The 25,125-nt window shown below is 32.1% G+C and overlaps 1 protein-coding gene across 6 annotated transcripts in view; it reads right to left on the bottom strand.

The window, feature by feature from the left end:
* LOC105228430 (synaptic vesicular amine transporter) overlaps window positions 1–21,811 on the bottom strand; it is a 57,282-nt gene extending 35,471 nt beyond the window's left edge. The window contains exons 1-2 of one of the 6 annotated variants that reach the window (XM_049453617.1): window positions 21,618–21,811; window positions 10,755–10,944 (exon numbers count right to left, since the gene is read on the bottom strand). The gene's annotated coding sequence lies outside the window, so the exon portion shown is untranslated. Of the gene's footprint in view, window positions 1–3,915; window positions 4,247–7,475; window positions 7,609–10,754; window positions 10,945–16,097; window positions 16,517–17,617; window positions 18,038–21,617 lie in introns of those variants that run through there. The other 5 variants (XM_049453618.1, XM_011208258.4, XM_019991097.3 and 2 more) reach the window with 5 other exon arrangements.
* Between the last annotated feature and the right edge of the window lie 3,314 nt (window positions 21,812–25,125).

The following is a 25,125-nucleotide window of genomic DNA, read 5'->3' as shown; positions in this document are numbered from 1 at the left end:
TTTAATAAAATTAGGTACGTAGGCGGATAAAAACGTACATAAAAACGTAGAACGTCTTTGGCTGCTGGTAATGTTATGGGGTATTTGTCATAATTTGATAGAAAAAAGAAATATTAGTGTTGAGTTGTTTAGTCGAAGGGACCGAAACCCATGTCGTCGTCTTCCTCGGACTACGACTCCTCCTTTATTAATTGTATAGAGTATACACTCATGCCTCTAAATATATCCATTATAATTTGTATGATTTTCCATTAGTCTATTATTACACGAGGCGACAAAAGTTGCTAATTCTCGGGCGATTCTCTTTTGCTGTCGCCCATTACCTTCACACGAGCAACTTGTGTTGCGCAACTCTGTTCGAGTTTTTTTCTCATTCTCTTTCACTTTACTTTAACCCATTGTCTACTCTTTACTTTAACCCATTGTCGTTTCTTTTTCCTTATGGGTATTTGGGCCACTCTATCACATATATTAATCAGTTCTGACAATTAAGAAATACATTTTATTTATAATTCAAAATTAAAACAAAGATTATATGACAGACTTTCACATACATATGTCACCCTTTTCACTATCGTCTGAATCAATTTGTATGGCTTTCTCCATACATTTCACAATATCTTTAATTAATTCGATTTTTTCGTCATACTCCATTTTCTAAAATAGTTATATTATAACGGGTGATTTTTTTGAGGTTAGGATTTTCATGCATTAGTATTTGACAGATCACGTGGGATTTCAGACATGGTGTCAAAGAGAAAGATGCTCAGTATGCTTTGACATTTCATCATGAATAGACTTACTAACGAGCAACGCTTGCAAATCATTGAATTTTATTACCAAAATCAGTGTTCGGTTCGAAATGTGTTTCGCGCGCGTGTTTTGTTCAGCGATGAGGCTCATTTCTGGTTGAATGGCTACGTAAATAAGCAAAATTGCCGCATTTGGGGTGAAGAGCAACCAGAAGCCGTTCAAGAACTGCCCATGCATCCCGAAAAATGCACTGTTTGGTGTGGTTTGTACGCTGGTGGAATCATTGGACCGTATTTTTTCAAAGATGCTGTTGGACGCAACGTTACGGTGAATGGCGATCGCTATCGTTCGATGCTAACAAACTTTTTGTTGCCAAAAATGGAAGAACTGAACTTGGTTGACATGTGGTTTCAACAAGATGGCGCTACATGCCACACAGCTCGCGATTCTATGGCCATTTTGAGGGAAAACTTCGGACAACAATTCATCTCAAGAAATGGACCCGTAAGTTGGCCACCAAGATCATGCGATTTAACGCCTTTAGACTATTTTTTGTGGGGCTACGTCAAGTCTAAAGTCTACAGAAATAAGCCAGCAACTATTCCAGCTTTGGAAGACAACATTTCCGAAGAAATTCGGGCTATTCCGGCCGAAATGCTCGAAAAAGTTGCCCAAAATTGAACTTTCCGAATGGACCACCTAAGACGCAGCCGCGGTCAACATTTAAATGAAATTATCTTCAAAAAGTAAATGTCATGAACCAATCTAACGTTTCAAATAAAGAACCGATGAGATTGCAAATTTTATGCGTTTTTTTTTTTAAAAAGTTATCAAGCTCTTAAAAAATCACCCTTTATTATGTATATCTGTATACATATTTGCAAATTACTTGCCGAAAGATGAAATTAAATTTTTTAAATATGTTCAAAATATTAATTTCAAAAAATATACTCAAATGCAACTATGTACTACGAAAGAAAGAACACGAATGCCGAAAAACGTCGCAGCGAACTGCTACGAATAAGAACACAAAGCGAGTTGCTGAACACTGGAAACTCGGCGCGATTCTCCTCTCCTCGTCGCCCCCTCGCCTATAAACCAAGAGTTGCCGAAACAAAAGTTGCCGCGTGTAATAAGCGAGTTACTAAACTTTATGTTGCAATTCCAACTCTATATGATATAAATTTCTAGTGTTTATATCAAGCAAAGATGAGATAAACATTTGATAGCGTAAATAATATATGCTGCTGCGATAGATCTCAAATTATAATTATTTGTGAATATTTTATTCTTGCACATGCAGAACTCCGCATTGTCACCAAAAGTGCAAGCGCAGTGTTAGCTCGTTCGTCTGTCGATTATCGATACTTTCACTTTCTTATGTCAGCGGACTCTATTTTAAATTTTCTTTGCTGTTTTTTTTTTCTTTTTTTTTTTTGAAATTTAAAAAAGGTTTAAAGTTACAAAATTTGAATTATCGAATAAAACAACCAAATTTGCGAAATTCTGTTACGGTCACCGAACACTGAAGAATATAGTAAAAGTGTGCTTTATTATTCAGAGAGAAATAAAAAGTGTTGTGCTTGGTCACTGCGGTTAATCCATGGCATTTACTGGCAGAATTTGAAGTGTGTTTTGAATAGAACTGCCGCGAATAGATCACTTAATTTATATACAGTCACTGAATCAAGTTTTAAATACAAAAAAAAATTCTTTATATTTTTAATTTTTTTTTATTAAATCGCTTATATCTCTGAAACAAAGCATTATTAGGACATGATAGTCCAGACATTTTTGCTCCGAAATTTTATTTCCCACAATTTTTCCAAGTTTTAAATACAAAAATTTCATTTAAAATTTGCTATTTTAATTTTTGTTTATTAAATCGCTTTCATCTCTGAAACAATACACTTTTCTGACCCGTTCGTGTAGATCCTTTTTCTCCACAATTTGATTTTATACAACTTTACTTACAAAGTTTTTCGATAAAACCAGCCGCTTTCTGAATTTTTTCAAGAATATGTGAAAAACATAAAAAATCGAAAAGGAAGTGCTTTAAGTCAAAATTAAGGGCAAGTTTTCAGGAAAGCTTTGCTTTCAACATAAAAGAAATAAAAAATAAAATAAAATTTTTACAGAATTTGAAGCTGGTGAAATTTAATCGGAGATATGAGAGTATTTATGACTCAAATTAACTTGCTGAATTAGATAGCCAGCTTATGCCCGTTTAGGGTCTTAGGCGATTGCTAAACCCTTAGTGGGACTGTCTAGGCGATTTACGCTTCCAATTAACTTACTGCTCTGTGACTCTGCTTCTTAAGGGACTACGGTGACACGTTTACACTGCAAAGCGGTTTTTAGGCGATTGCCACGCCCCTAGAAGGACTACCCAGGCGATATGTGTCTCTAATTAACTTGCTGCTATGTGGTTACTTGAGTTAGAGTCGTTATCTCGAGATACTGTTTTCAGATTTGGTGAGAAAAATGTTTCCGAAACGGCTGGACCAATCGACTTGAAATTTTATCTTCTTCTTATTCTTCTTAGATATATTTTTCAGGTAATGATCGAAAGAATATGATCTTTGCTATTTTTTTTTTAAATAAAACATTTTCAGAAATCGACAAAAAATCAAAATTTTGACTAGTCTTTCGAATTCATCTATAGTAATAATACAAATTTTGGGGTTTGGTTTTAGATACTTAGTTTTAAGCAAAAAAATATTCGTCAGCGGCAGAACCTTGTTTTGGGGACTCTCCTGTAGATTGCCTACAGAATCAAGATAGTCCAAAATTTTTCAAAATAAATGGCAGATTCTTTAAATTTCATTAGTCAGACTCAGAATGTACATTATTTTATTTATTTATTAAAATATTATTATTTATTAAATAAAATATCTATAAGAAATTAAAAAACGTCTTTCTGATTTGCAAGTGGCTTTGTAAAAGGTCTCGCAGGATATTTGATATTTTAAAAGTTGATTTATTTGTAGTTTTCTCAACTAAAAAAAAAATAATAATAAACCGCTCAGCAAGGCCGAAATATATTGTTTTTGAAATTATTAATTTCAACACCGATTTCAAGATCTCTCAGTAGTATGATATATGTTCTACTACTAAAAGTTTAAATATATGTAAAACAGTATGTTTGATGAATATACATACCTTTGGCTTGTAAAAAATAATCCCAAGGCTAAAATTTATACACTTCACTTTCAAAGTATACAATTTTAAGAACTTTCAATTTTAGAATATCTCTAAATGCCTACTAAAATTTTGTATTGCCTACAATTTTATTACAATACAATAACTGTTAATGTCACTAAATAATTTTTAAGTTTTTTTTTTTCCATTCAACCTTTTTTCGGCTCAATTATTTTGCAATATCGCGGATTTGTTTATTTGACTGATATGAGACGACCTGTCATAAGTGCCAGCTAATCTCCAACTAAAAGCCCTACAGATTTTCTAAGTACTTAAATAAAATTAAAGTAAATCTTGTATGCAGTGTAAGTAAGTTTGCTCAAGCAAATAAGAGCGCCATTGTTTTCGTTCAAGAATGAAGCGTAAAAAATACCCTGCATAAGAGAGAATTTGTTTGCTGAAGTACTTATTAAAGTATATCAAAAAAATCAATTATTTGTGTATTTTCCAAGGTTAGACTTTAAAAAATTTCCGCTTAAACGGATTCGGAAAAATTCGAGTTATTTTCGGAGATACAGGGGATTTTGTGACGTGGCGTGGTCTAACTACCGCGCGTGCCTCGAATTTTAGAAAATTATAATATTAAATAAATTTGAAAAATTCAAAATGGTCAAAAAGGGAGTGAAATGATATTTTCTCAAGTTGAGGACATTTTATGATTTTTTTTTGGCAAACTTGAAGAAATTCAAATTTTTTTTGCATATTTTCAAAGTTTAAAAATATGCCTTTTAACGGATTTCTAAGAATTCGGTAATATAGCATATTTTGTGAGATGGCCTGGCCTTGTATACATCTCTCTGCCGCGCCTGCCTCGAATTTTAGGAAATGTTAAAATTAAAAAAAAAAACTCGAAAAACTTATATATTGAATTTTCAAAATTTTTTCAATTTCGGTGGTTGGAATCATGTCAACCAGGTAGCACCGATTTTTTGCAGCATCCACTCCAACGGCCTGTAATCCGATGACTTTTTTTATTTTTTTAAATTTTCTTTATATTTTTTAAATGTCAATATCAATCACTTAAAAAATGGATCGTAAAAATGTATTTATTTTTTTAGCTTGAAAAATGCTGAAAATTTGGATTTCCAAACCAAAATATCCCCTTAAATATTTGTAAAATTGGAAATTTTGTAGCATACATTTAGGCGTTGCAACTTTTTATTATTTAATTTTAATTCGTTCAGCAACGTATTTGATCAATTCTCAAACGATAAATACAAGCGAATCTTTTTACTTTTTTCTTGCATTTAATTCATTTGTCCATATGTCATGTAGGGTATTAAATGTTTACAGTGCGTTGCTATTGAATAATTATTGCTATTACTAGTAGTGCAATGATTCGTGCTTCTTCTTTTTTATAAACAATAAATAATTATATATTTCAATACGTCAGTAGTATTTCTATTTCGAATGTTAATTTATTGCTTTTTAATGGCTGCAATCGGCATTTGGTTTGCGCGAATTAAATTTACTCAAGTGCAATTAATTGGCTGCGAAAATTCTTATTCTAAAAAACAGCACTGCATTTTGATGTGAGAGAATCATAAACTAATTGTTCTAAAACTAAGATTTGTAATTAAAGCGGCGGTATAAATAAACTAAAACAAAGTAAATGTTACTTCAAAATTTACTTGTAAGTCAATATATTATTGATATGTTCACAACAAAGTTACAAGCTCTTAATAACAATAATTTGTTATTGTAATGTACAATTAACTTCTATTATTGTCTTTAAATAGTTCGAAGATAACGAATGCTGGAAAGAGATGAAATTATTTGAAAATAGTTTGAAATCTAGCTACAGAATATTATTGGAGGTTTTAAAATATCGATTTGAAATTTTGCGCAGGTCTTTCTCACCCCAAGAAACTGCTTATTTGTAGAAACCAACAATATCGGACCACTCTAGAGTATACGAGTACGTGCTAATACGAACTGGTCCATTAAAATCAACTACTTGTATAGATAACTTTACTAAGTCAGGCATAGATTACTATCCAAGGCAGTGCTACAATATTTGAATAAATTTGTCAATCAATTTGTTAATTTTAGCATATAACGGGTGATCCAAGTAATGGTACTTTTATTAATATTTTTTTTTATGACAGATCACAAGTGAGTTGTGTCAAGCTGTCATGATATTTTTGTTCGGCATTGTTAGGGATTACATCATGGAAAGACTTACGCCTTAACAACATTTACAAATCGTTCAACTTTATTACGAAAATTCACGTTTTGTAAAGAATGTGTTTCACGCGCTTCGCTCAACTTATGGTCAACATAATCGGCCTACTAAGCGTACTATTCGCGACACACCGTCATCCATCTTGAGACCCAGCATTATTATTGGATAATATTCGACTGAATAGACTACATCCGGCACTCAGTAAAGAAAATATATCAAGCGTAGCTGAGAGCATACATGAAGACTGTGAAGAGGTTTCGTTGACGTTCGCAACAACTCGGACGGAGGTATGAAACGATTTGGCAGTCGAGATCTTAAACTGAAAACGCACAAAATATATGTAGTTTTGTGCAAGAACTGAAGCCGATCGACCTTCCCAAGTGCCAGCGCTTCGCTCTATGCGCTCTTGCAAAGTTCCAAGAAGATCTGACGTTTTCGACTCAAATTTTGTTGAGCAATGAGACTCATTTATGGGTCAACGGGTATTTAAATAAGCAAAATTGCCGCATTTGGGTCGAACAGCGATCTGAAGAGATTCAAGGTCTGCCATTTTATTCAGAAAACACAACGGTTTGGTTTGGTTTGTTAACCGGTGGAATCATCGGTCCATATTTCCGTTATCGCGACATGGTAACCGGCTATTTGAAGCCTGAAATCGAAGCTCGTGATCTCGGCAACAAGAGGGCTCCACTTTCTCACATCGCATTAATCAATAGATGTATTGAGCGAACATTTCGGTGCGCAGATAATTTTATGTTTTGCGCCGGTCGATTTCCCACCAAGATCGAGTGATATCTCACCTTTAGACTTTTTCCTGTGGGGATATTTAAAGTCTAAAGTCTTTGCTGACAATCCCGCTTCGATTCAGGCCTTGAACAAAACATAATGCGTGTTATTCGCCAGTTACCAGTTGAAATGTTCGAAGGAGTCAGCGAAAATTGGACTTAGCGGATGGACCATCTGAGACGTAGCCGCGGCCAACATTTATAGAGATAATCTTTAAAAAATAAATGCCAAAGAATATCCTTTCGAATGATAGTAAACATTCCCTATTAAATTTGACGTTTCTGTGTTTTTTCTTTCAAAAAGTTGGGAACCTCGAAATGGATCACACTGTATATGTAGGGTTATGAATTGGATTACATGATAGACATGTGACGGTATTACGAAGAAAGTAAACCATTGACATTTTTATTACTATTATGAATTTATTGTATTTTATTATTTATTGCATTTATGAACTTCTATTATTAAGAAAACAATATGCAAATATTTCTATTACTGAGAAACAATTTTACATTTCATGTAATACCTTAAAAACCAATTAAATACTCACATGACACAAATGTAATAATTTGCATATTTGTAAATCACCAGCAATTGATTTGCCAAGAGGCCGCCTAGAACACTCGCACACGACCGACAATAATTCAAGTAAGATACTGTATGAATTTAAATACCGTTAACTGACAGCACACCGCATAAAATGCGAACATTGCCGCCTATATAGTCTACAAAAGGCTACGAGTCTCTCCTATGATGTACATACATATAACACATACACACACGCACGAGCGCTCATGAACTTGACTCGTAAATGTCGCAAATTTTATTGGCTGCCATTTGTAGGCGCGACAAGTCACTCGCCAGCGAACCAATTAAAATTCATTTACATTTTAATTTTTTCCCGGACATCACTAAGTGAATTATTTTGTAAACAAACGGCATATACATGACACATAACTACGTGTGTATGCATAGGTATGTGTAAATTATTGCTTATTGACTTATTGACCGACAAATCCTTTAGTTGGCAATCACAACAAGAGATTTTCAATTTATTGCTGAATAATACTTAATTAATTCAGATAATCAGTTAAAGCACTTAAAATACAAGCACTGTCATAAAGTTAATGTAATGTTTTTTTTTGATATTTATTAATAGCACAACAACAACAACATGGTAATAAAATAGTTATCTACAGGTTTTTCATCAGTTCCCATGTACTTAGTACTATAATGCAAACATATGCCCTTCTCAGCTTAACGCACGCGACCGATCTTTTGTCCAACAGCGCCTCTCTGACTCTTCGCTACCCTCCCCAACCCCCTATTTTACCGCCGTGCCCATATTTGCCTAATTGATGCTCATTTTTATGGCTTTGCTTCTTGTTGTTTTTTTTATTCTGCTATCATTGTTTGCTTTGTGTGTGAACTTGACCAAGAGGCCGATATAAAATATTTAAGTTATGCAAACAAACACACACACACACACAAACATATGGACATATAGTGCTATTGTATATTTGTTGACCATTTTTATGCTACGCCGCTTTCAATGGCATTGGTAGCGCGCACTCAGCCATGATACTTCAATAAAATATTGACGTGATGGAAGTGATGCTGTACTATTTATTGTGGCAACAACAAAATTAAGCAAAATTGTTGTTGTCTAAGTATTTCTTCCGATTGAAAAGTTGCAAAGAATATTCCTAACTTATTATTTAACTAAATTGGCTGCCATGGGCAACAGTGGGAGTTACACATGCTTATAAATATATATGTATATCATGCAAGCTGTAAACCGGTGGTTACCAGAACACATCCATAAACAACATTAAGAAACAAGGAACAACGGTAACTTTGGCTGCACCGCAGCTATAGAACCCTTGCTTATAAGAACCTGATTGGTCAGTTTGTATGACAGCTATATGCTATAGTGATCTGATCTAAATTATTTCTTCGGAGATTCGCTTAGCTAATAACACATTACAAATTTCTTGAAGATATCTGGTGAAATGAAAAAGTTTTCCATACAAGCACTCGATTCGGATCGTTCAGTTTATATAGTAGTTATATGCTACAGTGATCCATAATTTTTTCGGATATTAGATCGATTAGACCGCCTCTTTTGCTATGCATATATGTTATATATTCAGATGTACGATGGGCTGAGTTGGATACTCCGTTCATTTATATGTGTATATACTCTATAGGGTCTCCGATGTTTCTTTCGAATCCTGGGTGTTACAAACTTAATATATAGTGTGGTGTACTTATTTTATACAGTTCAGGGTATGAAACTACAACTAAGCGAATTTGCCGAAAATATCTTGTCACTTCAAAAGTCTCCCAAAAACCAGTAAATTTGTGGTCAAAAGAGTACTCAGATATTCAATATTAAACACTGCTACATTTTGCCTACAGATATGTCTTAGCATCTTGGCACTATAATCATAAGCACTACTTAATAGCCAGCGTCACGAGACTATCGTTTCAACCAGTGCAGACAAAATCATTCTTTACCTTTTTTCCTTCAATAGTTGTTTGAAGCAATGTGCTTTAGAGGAACATCTCAGGCAACATTGTTGAGGTCATTACAGTACACCTAACTTCAGATTTCACCTTCAGAAAATAAGAAAAGTTGATTCGATGGAATGCAGAGCATGCGCGGAGAACCAAGCCGGCTGAGAAAGGACATATTCCACTGCTTTGAATACTCCAACTTAAGAGTCTTTGGGTATCTTGTTTGGAAAGGAATCAGGTTTTTTGCCAAATCCACTGAGTTGCTAGAGGGTAACGCTTAAATTGGTTACCAACTGGAAGCATAACCAACCCCTCCCTTTTCAACCAACCAACCATTTGTCATGTTGTGACAGGGACGGTGACAAACCTCAACCAAAGCACGGTGAACCCGCAGAGAAATCCCGGACATCTATTCGTGGATGGATAAAAACATGGGAACCAAATACTGAGTGGACATGGATGCTTTAGAAGCTATTAGCTCCAATTCCATCACGCCCTTAGTCTATACTGTCCAACGTGTACATAGTGCATATAAGACCTGAGCACGCATTTTTTCAATGCCCTCATTTTTAAAATGTTAAAAACTTCACTTGGTGATAGTTTTTCGGTGAAAAATTTGACCGCACTCATGTGTCTGTATATTAGCCGTCAGTTAGTCCGTATGTTAGATGAGACTTAGAGTATTTCTTTTTCCCATGAAGTAATACTTAATACGGTGATTCTGTGGGAGAGATATGAGTTCGGAGTATGTTGGGTTTAGCGGACTTCCGCACTTGGGCTTTCGATGCTTCCTTCTGCTATAAAAAATAATAAAAAATAAAAAAAAGACTCTCTTGCCTAATCGAAAGAAATTGCATACATATGTTGGAGATATGAACTCTATAATGTAGAGCTAGGAGGGATAATTATTATAGTGTTTAGAATTGTCATGAATTATTTTTCATTTAAGACTCTTCAGTTATATTTAAAAGCGTTTTCTCATTTCTGCATTATTTCTAAAATAATCTTCCTCCCTAATATTATTTACTCTAAGAATTACCCCAAAATCTTTTTTAGCAACCTGTTGCATCACTATGAGTAATATATTCCCAAAGGCAACTGAAATCAATTGAAGCAACATGCTGCCACCTGCCACCGCAAAAATTCCGTTTTCATTTCAACATTTGAGTTACTCGTCTGCATTCCCCAGAGGCACTTTGTCGCTGAGACATACAGTTAGAAAACAGAGTAACACATTTTCATCTCAACACACATACATACATAAAACTAACGCTGAGCCGCTTTCCACAGTATTTATGCTCGTACTTACCTATTTTGGAATTCGTTTGTGTGTGGCAAGGATGATGACAAGGATAATCGCTGCGTGGCGTCTACTTCGGCTGACCGTGCTTTCGTGGGAATTATGGTTGTGGTTGAACGGTTATTTATGTTGTCTGTCTTATTGCTATTGTTGTTGTTGGCGTTAGGTTACGTGGGTGGAAATGCTTAGCGTTGAATTCCTGTGGGAAAGCAATATAAAGTGATTGTTTTAAGAAGCTCTGTGCAATTAAATAATGCGCTATGGCTTTAAAAGCTGCTTATGCTGGTAATTAATCAGAAATTCGGCATAATATTTAATTTGGGTTTTATTGTTTTGAATGGCGGAATAACTACTGGCCACATTTGGTTACTGGAGATGTTACAAAATTGTCCCATTTATAGCACATAGGAATACTACTATTATGGTTCTCTCTAAATTTCAACTATGTATATCACACATTGACCGATATTTTTGGTAAAAAGTCAACTATAAGTACTGGATTCTTGTACCCAGGGGCTTGAAGTAATGCCTAACGGAGGGCCCGCAGGTCCATATACAAGCTAAAGCAGCCGGAGTTAAGGGTTTAGTACGTAGACGTACTGTTCCGCAAGTTCAGTTAAGTTAGATAATACTAACTAGGCGTGATTCCGTTAGAGGTGCATCCTTAGGGAACAATATGAATCGAGGACGCTGCCTTTCGGCAGTATCTTTTGAAGATTCCCCTTCCGAAACAAAAATAAGGAGCTTGTCCAGTATTGGTTCTATGAACTCTGGGAGGACTTCTAAAAAAGGTGTCTGGTGGTGAGGAACATAAAAGCTTAAAATTGTTTTTTATTCAAAAACCAAAAACAATATATATATATTATTACAAGAGATGAAGACAAGTAATGAGAAGGACTAGTCAAAATTTTGATTTTGTCAAAAATGGCGATTTCATAAAAGAGTCTTTTACTGTGAACAAATTTACACTTCAGAGTGTCTTAAGCAACTGTTACGAAGTTGTTGTTGAATATTTTATTTTTTTGATCATCACATTGAAAATATATCTTAGAAGGTCCTGTGAAAATTTGAAGTTGATCGGTGTAAGCGTTTCGGAGAATTTTCGACCGACACCTACGCTGAAAACAGCGTTTCGGAACAAATGTGTTTAAAGTCTTAGGAACCGATTAAACTAAGTTAAACTATTTGCGGAGTTAACCTCAAACTTTCGAAGAATTTGTATATGCTATAAATACAATATATGCAAATAAGTATTTTTTTTAATTCACATGTGAAAATAACCCCTTAAGAAACTCGTGAAGCATAAAGAAAGTTTCTGTTAGAACTCTCGGGTAATTAACCAGTGAGTTGACGTATAGTTGGCTGTAAGGTTGTATTTCTCATAATCATCTCTAGTGGGTGTTCTTAAATTGCCTGTGTGTAAACTGAACATTCAAAGCTTCTCTATATCTCAAATATTCTATATTGATAGACGGATGACCATGCTCAGTAATTGTAATAGTTTAAGCGATAAATTTGCTTTCATATTTTCAAAAACCAGTTTTTGTTAATGAAAATAAAATTCGCTAAAGCCTACCTTGATTATTTTTGATAAAAAAATATAAATATTAAAGATTATTTCTCCTTTGCTTTAAAAATATTATTGATTAAATCAGATATACATAAGTATATATAATATTTTTTCAATATTGTATATCTCTCACCCAAATCGCAAAGCGAAAAATATAACGCAAATAGCCGCGGGCTATTCAATTTAAATATTCGCGCAGATTGAAAGCAAAGGCCGCTTCATATGGTCTTAACAGGTGGATACGGCTCCGGTATAAAAACATTTGTATGTACATATGTCGAATATGTTATATTATGTAAATAAATGCATGCTATTTATACATATATTTCATACGAAAATATGATATGGCTGAAAACCATAAATATATAATTGGGGTACTCACAACCTGTCGTAAAGCATCGTAAAATCGTAAAATTATAAATTTTTACACTTGTTTAAAAAAATTGTTGTTGGATTTCATACAAAAATGAGTTTACACATTTACAATTTTCAATGCTATGTTTTCGAATCGTTATAACTTACAACTTTATGAGACTTGTGAATTGCACAACTATGTATTAACATATGATTATATGCCATCAACAAGATGTTTCATTTAGCGCTTTAATTAAATGGTAAAAAATCATTGCTTTACTATATGTACATATGTCAATAAATTTCGAAATTTTAAATATGTATTGTCAACTAAAATCTAAAACAACGTATCTTCAAAAAAATCGAAATTGAGTTTTTTATTATTTACGATGCACTACAAATATTATGTAGCATTCAATTTTCTGCTTCCGCTATCAGATACTCGTATAACCAATATATAACCATTTTATAAACAAAACTCAAATTTTGTGTCAATATAAGTGATTTCTATAATATAGTTTTTCCGTCGCCTGTCAACTTATGAAAAGTGATGTTACGTTATTTTGCATTTTAGGTGACGATATATGCTAGATGTAGATATGGCTTTGTTTTGGGTGTCTATATATATATACCAGGTCTATAGTTCTACCACTTCAATTTCTTTGTATTTTTTGCGTTATAAATTTTTGTATATTTGACTGAAAGTTTAACGCTTTCATACTAAAGTTAAATACTTGGTGTAATTGAACTCTAACTATTTATTTTTATACATACTTATACGTACTTAGTCACATATACAAATATTTCAGGTTTGGTTTAAAACGGCACGAACAGGCTTTAATACGAAATTGTTAGAAATTTCTAACTAAAATATTTGCTTTAGTTAGCTCAACATTAATTATAATAGCAATAAAGTAAATAGTGAAATAAATTAGTTTGTTTAGAAAAAATGCTAAATTTGTGAATTTGAAATTTTGCTGTTTTTTGTTTGATGAACTGTGCATTGCAGAAAAAAAATAAATCGAAATTTTAATTCATAAAAATTTTATTTTTAAAATATAGTAAAAATTGTATTAATGTCATATTGCCTTGTCACGATACTTGTTTCTTTGGTTAATTTTAACCCGATAAATCTGGCATTTATAACCAAATTTCTTGTGTGGCATCGTTGCGAATGTTGGAAAAGGCTAACGGTAATTCAGTTTTATCAAAAATATAAGCCCACGAGTGGTACAAAGTCTTCAAAGGCGGTTTGTCGACAATCATCGGAACGTAATGGAAAAAGTGAGCTGAAACCAAAAAACTCACGCCAAAGCTGCTCAAAAATCAAGGTGATGCTCCTTTTTTTTGATATTTGTGGTTTGGTGCATCATGAATTTGTTCTGAAGAGACAGATGGTCAATAAGGAGTTCTATTTGGCTGTATTGAGGCGTTTGCGTGAAAACATCCGTCGTAAACAACCGGGATTGTGGAAGAACAATTCATGGTTTTTGCACGATGTTAAGGTACCATTGCAGCGAGCCACGATTGTGACCGAATTTAAAGCCAAAAACGCAATGAATACCATCGATCAACCACCATATTCACCAGATTTGGATCGAATGTGATTTTTTCTTGTTCTTCAAATTAAAATTGTCGCTCCGTGGAACCCGCATTCTGTCGATGGAAGAGATAAAACAAAAAGATAAAGCTGAGGGCCATCCAAAAGTCTTTTGAGAACTGGAAAATTCATTGGCATAAATTCATTACATCTGGTGGGGATTACTTTGAAGGCGGTTTATTTCAAACTAAGGTAATAACCGATATGAAACAAAATGAGAGGGCCATTTTTTTTGAAGGCTCAGCAGACGGGTATTAAGGGGAGTGAAGAGCGAGCTGAGGAAAGCATCTCTCGAAAATTTAGACATAAATATTAAAGGCGTCTTATCAAATAAAAAGTTGGATAATGTCACCAACAACTAATCGTTTATGGACAAAATGTTGGAATTTGAAAATTTCTTTAATAAAAAAATGCCCTTTGCGACCACGCAAATTTGTAGTGCATCCGCCGCCGTTGCAGAAAAATTGCATTAACTTTGTGCCAAGACCTTAGATACCAGAAATTTAGAAAAATAAAAATTTGTTCCAAATCGCCGATTTTTAAAGAAATTAGACATTTTGATCACATTACTTAGTTAAGGCATTAAAGCATTGTAATTAAAATATTGGTTGTTACAAGAAACAATTGCGCTGCTCGATTTGCTTCATTTCATTTAAAACCTTCAACCAAATCCTTCTTTTGGACAGATTAGTTCTTCATTTGGGTAGCTGAGAATATCTGGAGTAATAATAAAGACTCGATTTTTTTGGAGTTCTTCAGAAAATCTCATAAGAAATTCCTTTACAGCATGCAATTTTTCCCGAATAAATAAAGCCACTCTATAAAAGTGCATAAACGTATTTGATCAAAGAGCCACAAGTGGTTGCTACTGTGTGCTTAGAATGCCCGTAACACAGTTCATTGAAACATTTGAAAAAAAAATAAGCAAAAATTATGGTTGCCATAGTTCAGCACGAAACACCTGGTACGAAAAAAATTATTAATCGACTTTGTTATAATATTATTAAAACATATTTAGTTCCAAAAGCGTTTCACGAAATATTGGAAATTTGTTATCTGGGCATGAGAAATTATATTAGACTAGTGTGGAGGCCTTTGAAAATGGTAAAAAGTGGTTGAAATTCATTGTAGGTTGAAACTCATTGGAAACGAAAAATAAGATGACGAACAACAAAGATAAAACAATTTTTGGGCGATTCGGGAAGAGGAAGGAGAAGTAGAAAAAAATGCCTGCAATCAAGTTTAATCTAATAAAGCGATTCCAAAGTGCTATTAAAATTAGACGCACCAGGATGAGTGCAGACGAAGTTTATTGCTAAATTTATGCTAAAGATCATACGAGCTGTAGCAGAAATTTGAAAATATTTACCGGTGATCTATGGTAGGAAAGTCAAAGGAGAGTGGCATGGTTGAATTTTTAAGGGCAAAAAAGTTTTTTTTTCTCAATTTCCGGCTAAACTATATGTTCTATTAAAAAAAGTTTTATGACAATGTTGTAGATAAAGAAAAGATCTATGAATTTCGTATAGAAATTTTTTTCATTTAATTTTTTTTTTTTTTTTATTTGAATTTTTATTTGTGTTTAGAACATAAGAAGGTGAAATTATGCCAAATTTCGTGGAAAACAAAATTTTTAAAATATTAAATACTTTTTGCTTAAATTTTGTTTAAAATTTACAAAATTAAAGTTATTATGACCATATAAAGAATTTAGCATTTAACTTAACCTTTGAAAACATTTGTTTGAATTATAATTAAAAATAGCTTTCGCTATAATTTTGGCTATAACCACTAAAACTAATAAACAAAAAAAATATTTTTTACTTACTCTAATTTTTGTCGAAAATTTCACATATTTATAACAGCAATTTGTTACTATATATTATTACCGGTCACCATCTACTTGTAAGCGTGCTTTTTAACTAAAAATACTTTCACTTAAAACTTTATGCTCACACTAAAAGTACATATTAATGTTTTTTACGAAATTGTACGTTTATTTATTTTATTTTTTGTTTTTAAGTTCACGTCAACACATCAAAATTGCATTTATTTCCATTTAGCAAAATTACTTGCTTCAGCTATTAAATGTCTTTTATTTTTTGTTTAACACTTTGTAGATATTTGAAAAATAAAAATGTTCTGAAATAAATAAATTATATGTATTTATGCCAGTATATCCACACGGCAGCTGGCAGCTGGAAACACACTTCCATCAGCAACGAGATCTCGTCTCGCACTGACTAAGCAAGTGGCAGATGTCCTGGCAGGATGCTGTTGCCGCTGCCACTGCTGTCGCTGCTGTTGTTGTTCAAACCTACACATATATATATAGACATCTGTTTGTAGTTGTACAAGCAGCCGTAAGGCAGCGCGCCAGCGGACAGGCGCAAAGTCACTCAGCAGCTGAATGCGAGGACAACTATGCATCGCTGCGTTGCAGATTACTTTCCAACTTTTACAGCCTGTTGCTGGCAGAGCAGCAACAGTTGAGTGGAGTTTTCTTTGCTTTGTTATAATATTATTAAAACATATTTAGTTCCAAAAGCGTTTCACGAAATATTGGAAATTTGTTATCTGGGCATGAGAAATTATATTAGACTAGTGTGGAGGCCTTTGAAAATGGTAAAAAGTGGTTGAAATTCATTGTAGGTTGAAACTCATTGGAAACGAAAAATAAAATGACGAACAACAAAGATAAAACAATTTTTGGGCGATTCGGGAAGAGGAAGGAGAAGTAGAAAAAAATGCCTGCAATCAAGTTTAATCTAATAAAGCGATTCCAAAGTGCTATTAAAATTAGACGCACCAGGATGAGTGCAGACGAAGTTTATTGCTAAATTTATGCTAAAGATCATACGAGCTGTAGCAGAAATTTGAAAATATTTACCGGTGATCTATGGTAGGAAAGTCAAAGGAGAGTGGCATGGTTGAATTTTTAAGGGCAAAAAAGTTTTTTTTTCTCAATTTCCGGCTAAACTATATGTTCTATTAAAAAAAGTTTTATGACAATGTTGTAGATAAAGAAAAGATCTATGAATTTCGTATAGAAATTTTTTTCATTTAATTTTTTTTTTTTTTATTTTTAATTTTTTTTTGTGTTTAGAACATAAGAAGGTGAAATTATGCCAAATTTCGTGGAAAACAAAATTTTTAAAATATTAAATACTTTTTGCTTAAATTTTGTTTAAAATTTACAAAATTAAAGTTATTATGACCATATAAAGAATTTAGCATTTAACTTAACCTTTGAAAACATTTGTTTGAATTATAATTAAAAATAGCTTTCGCTATAATTTTGGCTATAACCACTAAAACTAATAAACAAAAAAAATATTTTTTACTTACTCTAATTTTTGTCGAAAATTTCACATATTTATAACAGCAATTTGTTACTATATATTATTACCGGTCACCATCTACTTGTAAGCGTGCTTTTTAACTAAAAATACTTTCACTTAAAACTTTATGCTCACACTAAAAGTACATATTAATGTTTTTTACGAAATTGTACGTTTATTTATTTTATTTTTTGTTTTTAAGTTCACGTCAACACATCAAAATTGCATTTATTTCCATTTAGCAAAATTACTTGCTTCAGCTATTAAATGTCTTTTATTTTTTGTTTAACACTTTGTAGATATTTGAAAAATAAAAATGTTCTGAAATAAATAAATTATATGTATTTATGCCAGTATATCCACACGGCAGCTGGCAGCTGGAAACACACTTCCATCAGCAACGAGATCTCGTCTCGCACTGACTAAGCAAGTGGCAGATGTCCTGGCAGGATGCTGTTGCCGCTGCCACTGCTGTCGCTGCTGTTGTTGTTCAAACCTACACATATATATATAGACATCTGTTTGTAGTTGTACAAGCAGCCGTAAGGCAGCGCGCCAGCGGACAGGCGCAAAGTCACTCAGCAGCTGAATGCGAGGACAACTATGCATCGCTGCGTTGCAGATTACTTTCCAACTTTTACAGCCTGTTGCTGGCAGAGCAGCAACAGTTGAGTGGAGTTTTCTTTGCTTTATGTGCTGTTGTATACATATGTATATACATATGCATGTTTTGGAAGTTTAAGCGTACTAAGGCGAGCACATGTACATATTTAAACATATTTGAATGTATGCGCTCTGAAACACTTGTTGGTCCAATGCAGTGCGAGGCAGAGTAAAAGGAGTTTGTTTCATGCCTAATTGACTCCGCGTGCAATTCTCAGGCTTGAAGTATATGGCGGTGCGCCGATGCGTATGAGTTATGTGAAGTGGGTAATTGCATGCATGTGCTCATGTGTATAGGTGCATGTGTGTGTATGACTATTATATTTAAAAAAAAATGTTGTTTTTTCTTACATGAAGACATACAAAATTGCTTTGAATAGTAATTTTTCATTTTTGGATATAGCGGTAGTAATAAGGAATATGAAAGATACATAATATACATAGTACATAATAAATAGATACTATATTAGTATGCATTTATGGTTGTTTACAGTTTGTGCATTAATACATATATATATTTTTGCGCTTTCTCACTCAAGTAAAGCATACGGTCAAGGCAGTCTTTAGTTTGGGTTTCGTGCTTTTAGAAAGTGTTAAATGTTTGAACTCTAAGAAAAAATGTGAGCTGAGTAGTTTGCATTGTCTTCATTCCCTATTACTTACATACAATTTAATGAAAAAATATTTAACAAATTTAAGAAATAAAAAGAGTATTTTATAATATTAAATATATATTAAAAATAAATGTTTATTAAAAAAACAATTACATTAAACACTTATTTTGGAAGTAGATACAAAAAATATATATAATATATATTATATTTAATTTCACTGCTGCTTTTCATTTTTTTGAATTTTAAGATACCAGTAAATGCCCTACAAAACTACCAGTTTTCCGATTTAACAATATAAATTAATTTTTTTAGTGAGTTATGAAATTCATAAGAAAAAAATTTCGCATTAAAATAATCAAATTTTAACTGATAATATATAAAATTTATTTGTAGAGCATTAAATTTACTAGAGAATCTATAAATCGATATATTTTTGAAGTCGTTGGGAGCGAGATATGCATTTTTCTATCTAGTATTGAGAAAAAAGGGAAAACTGTAAGGCGGAGGATTAGCTAAGCACCTATTTTTCAAAGCACTAAGCGAAAATTTTTTTTTGGTTTTTCACACACCCTAGTGTATATTATTATTTTTTCTTAATACTGTTAGACTTTTAAATTTCTATTTCATTATTTACCATGTTTTCAGTTTAATTTAAATTTTTTTTTCTTTTTATTATTATATTTTTAAATTTCAATTTTATGATTATCAATTTTTTTTAGGATAATTTTTAAAAATGTTGTTTAATTGTTAAAACAGTGGGTTTTTAATATCCTGTTAGAAAAATAACATTTTTTATAAACAAAGTTTGTTAAATTTATATATTTTTATTTCATTTATTTTTATTCTTTAAGTTATATTTTCATTTTATTATTATAATTTTTTTAATTTAGCTGTTAAAAATATTCTGGCTTTCGTCACTATAATTAATATTTATCATAAAAACTGAAAAAAGTCAAATAATTATGATCTCAATAAATTTGATAATGACTGAATGCATGAAAATTCGAGTAAATAAATAAAAATTATTTAAATAATCATAAAAACTGTTTCATTATTGATTCACAAAAAAATAAAATAAATATCATAAAACTTGTTTTCGCCTCTGAATAAAAAAAAAGTAATTTTAACACAACCATTACAAATACATAATAACAATATCTTAGCTTATTAATTCTTCTCATCAATATTTTAGAAAGTAACCAGTCATGATAAAAAATAATTAAAATCAAAAGCAACAAAAAAATTACTTGGCGCTTCTTATTCGTATTTATTTTCTTATTAAAATTTGTATATATTTTTATTGCTATTTTTAATATTTTATTTATTTTATTAATTCTATTTTGTAACTGATACTTTTAATATTTTATTCTTATTTTTTTAATGATTTTTTTATTCCATTTTTTTATTTTTATTATTTTATTTTTCTCATTGCAATTATTATTTTTTATTTTTTTCTATTTTAATTTTTTGTGTCGTAAAAAAACTTATTGTTAATTTTCAATCTTTATTTATTTTTTTAACTTTTTAAATTCTATTTTTATTTTTTTATTGTTATTTTATTTTCATTGTTTGCATCGTTAACAAATTTATTGTTTATTTTCAATCTTTATTTATTTTTAATTGATATTTTTAATATATTTATTTTTTTATTATTTTTTCTTTTTTCTGTATATCGTTAAAAAGTTTTACCAACAAAATATCTCTCCATAGCCAGGGCGTGTTCATAATGCTCGAATGTTAGACGTCAATTTGCTTTATGTTTGTTGGCATATACAAAACTATTCAGAAAATAACAATACAACCGACCGACCGGATTTAGAATAAGTGCCGTGCGCCGCACGTGTTCTAATTGCGATTATGGCGAAAAAATATTTTTGTGTTAAAAGCTATAATGAATTATGTGTATATATGTATGCATCCATTATGCTTAGCAAAAATCAAAAAACTCATGTACACAGGTTCTTAAGTCACATTTATCACTCAGTTGTCACTTCAAATATGGTTGCTATTGTTGCTTACTTCCTTTGACATTTCGAGCAAGAAATCTTTGTCTTATGTTAAACATACACATATATGAATAAGTATTTATGTATGAATAAGTATATATGCACGTGCGCATTCTAAGGCATACTGAAGCAACAGGTAAGCAACTTTTTATCCGCTTCTAACATTTAATTACATGAAAAAAATATTAAAAGCCAAAACCCAATGTGCTGGCTGCGTGCTTGACGCTGTATTGGGGCAATTTGTGTCGCCTTTTTCTATTTTTTTCACATTTCGATATAAGTTTTTCTCACTCGTGTCTGTTTTCTGTGCCAAGTTGAGTAAGTTTGCAGTAGACAGCAGGTAAATGTTGCACTTATATAATTACAGGAATTTAAGAATATTTAATCGTTATTTCAATATTCAAGAAGTGTCGAAAGTTCTACTTCAAAAGATGCTTTCTGATTCAAGACACTATACTAATTTATTAAATTTGAACCATTCTTTCTATTTTTATCTATTTTTGGTGCGATTTTGGAATTAGAGCTCTGTGCAAACTCTTTCAAAATCGCTTCTTTTTCTACTCCTCCGTCTGTCTGCATAAGTATATACATGTATGTGAGTTAGTTCCTCAGTTGTTTAAAATATAGTCCCAAAAATTTTCTTTTTTATTTTATATATTTTTTAAATTGGTTTTTGTATTTTTGTTTTATTTTTTTTAATTTTTTTTTTAGTAAATATAAATACCATTCATTTGAAACACCTTTTATTATAAGTTTGACATTGAATTTTCATCGGAACGTAATTTCATTCACTCAGCTTTCATTAAGACAGTCTTTAATAGCGTTAATATTAAATTTTATCTTAGATTTTATGAATTCTAAAAGCAAAAAGCACCACGCTGATATCGGAAGCGACCACCGGCTTTGACGTTTCGCGCGCACTTGATTCTTGTGTTGTTTCTTCGAAGCGTCGCAACGGGTTTCTTCATAAACTGTTGGCCAAAGCGATCTTTGCCACAAAAACTGGCCAAGCCGGTCTTCTTTAGCAAGCGGCTCGTTATCATGAGTTTTTACATTTTTGGCTATTTATTTAAATGACGTTTAAAAAATATGCCTGAAAGCAAGTTTAATCTAATAAAGCACATTGGGATCATATTAAAATTAGACGCACCAAGGTGAGTCTAGAGGAAGTTTATTGTCTTAATGTATGCTAAATATCGTATGAGTTGTAGCAGAAATTTTAAAATATTTAACGGGTGGTATGTGAGAGAGAAAAAGAAGGAGGGAACGTGGTTGAATTTTTAAGGGTTAAAAAAGGTTAATCTTGATTTTTGGCTAAAATATGTGTAATATAGAAAAAAAGTTATATGGCAGTGCTATAGGTAATGAAAAGATCTCTAACTTTGGTGTACTGAATTTTTTCACATAACCTCAAAATAATTGTAAAAAAGTGATTGAGTTTTTAAGAGTCAAAAAGGGTTTATCTCGAATTCCATCTAAACTATGTGTTTTATAGAAAAAAGCGATTGGAAAGGCTGTAGGAAATGAAGAGATCTAGAACCTTTGTGTACAGACTTTTTTGCATAACTTCAATAATTATATGAAATAGTCAAATATCGATATGTTTAAGTTTTTTTTTCATCTTGTACAAAAATTTTGTTCTTTAACGTATTTTTCCCAAATACACTATATATTATTATTTTTTGCTTCCAATGTCCTTCAACCTATTACGAATTTCTTTTAATTTTTATCATTTTTGAAGACTTCTGCACTAGTCCATTTATTGTGTTCTCTCACATTTTTTAGCTTTTAAAGTAAGAAAATAATAATTATAGAAATAAATGAAATAAAAATATTTTAAAATTCATTACTGAATGGCAACGCTGTATATGAATTTTTCATACTTCTAACTTTTTTTATATCCGTTTTGGTTGATTTTTTTAATATAAATTTCTAAAACTGCAAAAATAAATGTTACCAAATCAAATGTGCCATATAGTCTTATTAGCATTAATTTTTAATTCAAATTCATATGACGTCGAAAAAAAACGAACTCTGTGTGCATTTTATTGCTTTGATTTTAAAAATGAGCATTGTTAAAAAAACTGGCAATTTAGAATTTTTGCACGTATTGAAAATCCACTTTCATTGTCATGAAAAAAATTCGAAGAATTTCTTTCTAGTTCTAGTTAATTCATTTTAATATTCTATATGTATAAACATATAGTTTTTTTGCACGGCTAATAAACTCAATAGTAATCTCAAGTTGTTTCAAAGTTCCTGAACAGAGTATATTAAGTTTGCTACGAAGTACGTAATACCCAGTAGGAACGTCGGAGAACCTATAAAAAATAAAGATATCGATCGGAACATTTGCACATATCGTTTTCTTCCCAAGAAGCTGCTTATTTATCAGAATTGACGATATCAGAGCATTATAGCATACAGCTGCTATACAAACTGAACGATCAAAAACAAGTTCTTATATGGAAAACTTTTTTATTTTATGAGATATCGTGACGAAATTTCGCACGGGTAATTATCAAAGACAGAGCTACAATCTTTGCGTAAATTGGCATATAGCTGTCATACAAACTGAACGATCAAAAACCAGTTAAAGATTATTTTATATCCTTTCAACTATAAGAAATGCACTTGTGTAGGGTATTAGGGCTGCTGGGGTGCAGTCGAAGTAAATGTTGTTACTTGGTTTTAAATTTGCTATATTCTTTGAATTTTTTTCGTTATCAGCAAAACAAGTTTTACTACGAAAGTAAATTGAAGGTATCATACTTGTATGAATAATTATTATAGCATTTGAATAATTTTAGGTGTAGTGTATTTTTGTAATGAAGTGTGTTATACTCTTTCTAGATCTGAATAGCAGAGTAAAAGATGGCATTTAAATACATGTTTGTAGCTTAATACACAATTTGGCTAATTATTGACTGCCTACATGAGCTCTGTGCTCTTAATAAAGTACCGTTACAACAAATTGCAGCCATTTACCGAAGTAATTGCAGAGAACTCTAAGTCTAAGAAAACGCTGCCAAAGAAAATGCAAATCGCAAATGAAGCGAGAAATTGCTGATGTTTAACACCCACGCGGCGACAATAAGCGCGTTTATTAAATTATCGAAATGCTATTATGCTTGTAGAAGTAAATAAATACATACATACATACATACATAAGTATGTGTCTACATACACAGCAATCGTAATAAGCGCTGGTATGCAAAAACGCCTGCGGTTTAAACAATTCTACAGCCGTTCACAGCAACAAATGAAAAGGCTGGCGCATACAAATATGCCGTCCGTCCTATTGCCCTTAAGATCACACCATATCATTAAAAATCCGACCACTTTGCAACTCACTAACTCGATTCAAAACGAGGCAACCTTTTTTGCTGATTTGCTTATCGACAAGTTGGAACAATTGTCACTTCCATGCGCAGTAGCCGCTCACTGGCAGACACACAAACACGCACACACACACTTACACGTTCTTACAATTGCATTTTGTTCGCATTTTTGGTTTATTAATAACTCCAACCCTAAAACACTCCGTAGCCTCGCCTGCAATGCCACGCATATTTTCACATTTTCCATTTCCATTTGAGGATTTCCTCGGCTTTAATAGCGTGGCGCTTTATGACATCTATTTACATATGCACATAGATAAGTATGTGTGTGTATACAATATAAATTTATTTGGTGACTTCGGTAGCAATATATGAAAATTCGTTTAAAATGAGTAGTTCAATATGTACTTCCCAAACTACTCCAAGACTGGTGATAAATGGATATAACTTTCATACCCTGAACAGGGTACATTAAGTTAGCCACGAAGTTTTTAATACGCAGAAACTTATAAAAGATATATATATACATATATATAAATGATCAGCATGATGAACTGAGTCGATTTAGTCATGTCCGTCTGCTTGTATGTATATACACTAGTCCCTCAGTTTTTGAGATATTGAAGATTGTGTTTTCTCAATAGTTTTTTCTCACCAGCAAATTTTATAAGCTTTTCCATTGTTAAATATTTCTTATTAGAACTACTTCCAGTTTAGTTCAGAGCAGGCCAAAACAGTGCCGAAATTAAAAATATTATCTCACAAAATTTGATCGGACCAGTTAAGCACCAAAAGTAACTAGTTATGCGAAAATTTTAATTCATTGCAGTTTTCAGTTTAGTTCAGTGTAACCCAAATCGTGCCGAAATAGAAAATATTCGCTCCAAACAT

Source organism: Bactrocera dorsalis, chromosome 3 (genome assembly GCF_023373825.1).
Source record: "Bactrocera dorsalis isolate Fly_Bdor chromosome 3, ASM2337382v1, whole genome shotgun sequence".
Taxonomy (NCBI): domain Eukaryota; kingdom Metazoa; phylum Arthropoda; class Insecta; order Diptera; family Tephritidae; genus Bactrocera; species Bactrocera dorsalis.
The sequence above is the reverse complement of the archived record's forward strand: the minus strand, read 5'-3'. Positions and strand labels throughout refer to the sequence as shown.